We start from the raw sequence: 4163 nt of genomic DNA on the forward strand, positions 1-4163 counted from the left end.
GTGAAGACAGAACTCTTAGCTCATGCCTGCCTGGATGTATGGAAGGCTGGGGCAGAGTTCTTCAGAAGGCAGTATATACTTTGAATCAATGTCTGGTATATGGTACAGTTTCTCCCATAGCCAGGATCCATGGGCCCAGGAATCAAGGGGTGGAAAAGGGAAGAGTTCCATTCATTATCACTCCTAGTGACCCTCTAGGAAAATTTTTGCTTTCTGTCTCCACAGCTCTAGGTTCTGCTGGCCTAGAAGTTTTGGTTCTAGAGGGGGAGAGTGCTCCTACCCAGGAGCCACAACAAACATTCCATTGAACTGGAAGCTCAGACTTCCTTCTGGTGATTTTGGGCTTCTAATGCCCTTAAACCAACAGGCTAAGGGAGGAATAACAGTGTTAGGAGGGGTGATAGATCCAGATTACCATGAGGAAATTGGATTGCCTCTCCACAGTGGAGGTAAGAAGGATTATGTCTGGAGTGCAGATCTTTTAGGGTGTCTCTTAGTACTACCATGTCCTGTGACTAAAGTCAATGGGAAATTACAACAGCCTAATCCAAGCAGGATGACAAAGGATGCAGACCTATCAAGAATGAAGGTATGGGTCAATCCTCCAGGAAAAGAGCCAAGACCTGCTGAGGTGCTTGCCGAGGGGGAAGGAAATACAGAATGGGTAGTAGAGGAAGGTAGTTATAAATACCAGCTAAGGCTACATAACCAGTTGCAAAAATCAGGATTATAAAGTAATATGAATGCTCCTGTTTTATTTTGTTAAGAACATATTTGTCTTTCTTCCAATTTCTTTAACATCAATTGGTATTTAAGTTGAGATACTAAAAGAATGTCCCTGGGGGCTGGCAAGATGGCTCAGCGGGTAAGAGCATTGACTGCTCTTCCGAAGGTCCTGAGTTCAAATACCAGCAACCACATGGTGGCTCACAGCCACCCAGAATGAGATCCAATGCCCTCTTCTGGTACATCTGAAGTCAGCTATAGTGTACTTATGTATAATAATAAATAAAATCTTGCTGGGTGTTGGTGACACACGTCTTTAATCCCAGCACTTGGGAAGCAGAGACAGGTGGATTTCTGAATTCGAGGCCAGCCTGGTCTACAGAGTGAGTACCAGGACAGCCAGGGCTACACAGAGAAACCCTGTCTCAAAAAAACCAAAAACAAACAAACAACAAAAAAAGAATGTCCCCAAGGGACATTGCCCCATTGTAAATTTACAAATGTGTTTGCAATTGTACAAGGAATGGTTATATCATGTTAGGCATATTCATGACCTTTTTATTGTTCTGTGTGGACATGAGATATTATTTGTGTCAAGTTGACAAGGGGTGGATTGTAGTGGCTATTCCTGGTTGTCAACTTGACTATATCTGGAATGAACTACAATCCAGAATTGAAAGGCTCACCTGTGATCCTGATCTTGAGGCTAGGAGGTACAGGTCTCTGACCTGGATCTTGGCATGGAGATCTTGAGGTATAGTGGCTATGAATCCCAGGAGACTAGCTGGAGACCTATATAAGGACATTGGAAGAAGGAAGATTCTCCCTTCTTCGCCTGCTTGCCTTGTGGGACTGGGCAACTGCTAGATCCTTGGATTTCTATTCATAGCTGCTGCTGACCATTGTTGAGAGTTGGACTACAGACTGTAAGTCATCAACAAATTCCTGTACTATATAGAGACTACCCATTTAAGTTCTGTGACTCTAGAGAATTCTGATTAATACAACCACTGTTTTTTGTTTTTTGGGGTTTTATTTTTTCTTTTTGATAATAAATATCAAGTTATACAAGAGCAGAAACGGGGCTGGAGAGATGGCTCAGTGGTTAAGAGCACTGAGTTCTCTTCCAAAGGTCCTGAGTTCAATTCTCAGCAATCACATGGTGGCTCACAACCATCGGCAATGTGATCTGATGCCCTCTTCTGGTGCATCTGAACACAACTATAGAGGACTCGTATACATAAAATAAATATATCTTTAAAAAAATAAAAGAGCAGAGACAAGGCTAGCCTCCCCGTCCCCCAATCAGCTTCAGTGTCTTGTATAGTACCCAACACAGTAGCGCTGAAATAATATTTCGGAGGAGGAAAACTCTTGTGACATGTGACTTTCTATTCTAAATTCCATTCTGGCCATATGACTATTCCTCCTTCCAGGAACCCCAACTCATCAAAGTTGAAGGGACCCTTAGCTAAGGAATCTGGTACCTCATGCATGAGGGAATGCATGGTTTCTAGGGTAACACTGGAGCTTAGTTCGATGCAGGGCTGAGGCCAAAGCTCAAGTGTCCTCACTGCCGTGGCCCGCCCATGGACTCAGATGACTCCAGTTTCCTTTACTGCTCCTAAGAAGTTCACATCTGTCTGTAACCTCCTCCTAGTCCCAGATGGGCCTAGTACACCTTGTTTCAATTTACCAGGCCTTTAGAACCAGTGCAGGCTAATGAGGCACAGCTCCCTCCAGCCCCATGCTTATTACTAATCCTGGTTTGCCCTCTTCAGCGTATATCTTTGTGGAGACTGGGCCCTTGAGTTCCTTGTTAAAAAACAAACAAACAAACAAAATGTGGCTCTTTAAATAACATTTTCAGACTCTGGATAAGCACAATGGTCCTTGATCTTGTTCTAAAATCATTACTATTGTGACTGGCTTCGTTTCTAAAATGCTTTCCCCGAAACAGGAAGATAGTACAAGGTGAGGAAAAACAAAGCGGAGGATCCTCCTTTGGGAGGAGTTGACAGGACCCGCACGCAGGTCTGGAGCTTCAGTTTTCAGTAGGAAAGGCAGACATTCCCTTTTCTTCCTAAATCCTGGTAGAGAAATGCCCTCCTTTCCCTAGAATGGAAGCCTCCCGGACCAAGAGAAGGTGGGTCTTGTTGCCTTGGCGACTGGAGAGGTTGGACTGAGCGGCGGCTGTAGCAGCCAATAGATGCTGGAGGGGTGGAGCCTGCTGGTCTGTGGCGGCTGCGGCTGAGCTTGCAGGTTGGTGGACCCGGCCTTGGGGGAGGGGTGCGGGGTCGTAGGGACACGGGGGGTTCCCAAAAACCCCAAATCCTTAGGCAGGGTGTGCACTACTCTTGGGGGTCGGAATCGGGGCTTCTCGTTGAGCCTGAGCGGCGCTACCAGGGCGGTGGAGGCAGAGATGGCGGAGGGCGGTGGGAGGAGAGGTGAGGGTCGAAACGCGGCCTGGTGACAGGATCTGGGGGCTCCGGGGCGGCTGTAACCTCAGAAAACTCTCTCTGCTAGTGCACAGATAGCTTTTGAGAGCTGGACTTGGTAAGGAGAGGGAAAGGTATAGAAGGCCCAGGAATCCTGGAACTCAGCCCCGTTCCCTCGTCCGGCAAAGCTGTAAAGGGGCCGAGGGTGCTAGGCTCTGTTGTGACCACCTTCCCTTCTGCCGACTCCATGTTTCTTTTTATCCCCCCTCAGGCATCTAGTCTTGCTGGCTCAGCAAGCCCGATAAGCATGAAGCTGCTGTGTTTGGTGGCTGTGGTGGGGTGCTTGCTGGTGCCCCCAGCTCAAGCCAACAAGGTGAGGGAAGTGGGCCAGCAGTAGCACCTCGTTGCTGGGCTGCCGCCGAGGTAGCCGAAGTGCCACCCTTACCCCTCCCCCACCCGAGAACCCTACTTGGGGGCAGGGACCTTACCTGGGACAAGCTGCAGGCCTTCCTAAGGGTGTAGGGAGCATGGGGTTCAGAGCATACCGCACAGGGTTCGGACCAAACTAGCCCTAGGTGGAATTCTCCACATGCAAGAAAGTTTGTTTAGAGAAGTTACCCAAGTTCGCCGGATCTTCCTTTGCTCTAAGTAAAAACAGCTGTGGTCAAAATCTCCTGCTCAATTTGATAATCAAATCATGTAATGTTGTAAAATGCTCCGAGTGTAAAGGCATGCACAGATGGGAGCTTTGGCTTCAAAACCAACCCAGCTGCACTGTGGACTCCACAGGCCACTCTCATTCCTTCCGGGTAGGAGACCCGCAGCTAGATTTAGACCATGTTTGAGGCTCTCACTGAAACACTGAACTAATGTTGAGTATCAGGGCTTGCTTCTTTGCTCTTCAGGGAATTCCCAACGGGAGCCTTCCCGTGGTCATGTCCAAGTTTTCTTTATTCTTTTCTCTATTCATCCCTTTCCCTGTTCTAACCAAGGGAGTTA

The 4163-nt window shown here is 47.6% G+C and overlaps 1 protein-coding gene across 2 annotated transcripts in view; it reads left to right on the top strand.

Annotated features, from left to right (window-relative positions):
- Positions 1 to 445: 445 nt before the first annotated feature.
- The window catches only part of Tmem9 (transmembrane protein 9), an 18738-nt gene continuing 15020 nt past the window's right edge, over positions 446 to 4163 (top strand). The window contains exons 1-3 of one of the 2 annotated variants that reach the window (XM_031383981.1): positions 446 to 589; positions 2846 to 2988; positions 3436 to 3537. The gene's annotated coding sequence lies outside the window, so the exon portion shown is untranslated. Of the gene's footprint in view, positions 590 to 2845; positions 2989 to 3044; positions 3174 to 3435; positions 3538 to 4163 lie in introns of those variants that run through there. The other variant, XM_031383987.1, reaches the window with a different exon arrangement.

The sequence above is a fragment of the Mastomys coucha genome, unplaced genomic scaffold (assembly GCF_008632895.1).
Source record: "Mastomys coucha isolate ucsf_1 unplaced genomic scaffold, UCSF_Mcou_1 pScaffold1, whole genome shotgun sequence".
NCBI classification, from domain to species: Eukaryota; Metazoa; Chordata; class Mammalia; order Rodentia; family Muridae; genus Mastomys; species Mastomys coucha.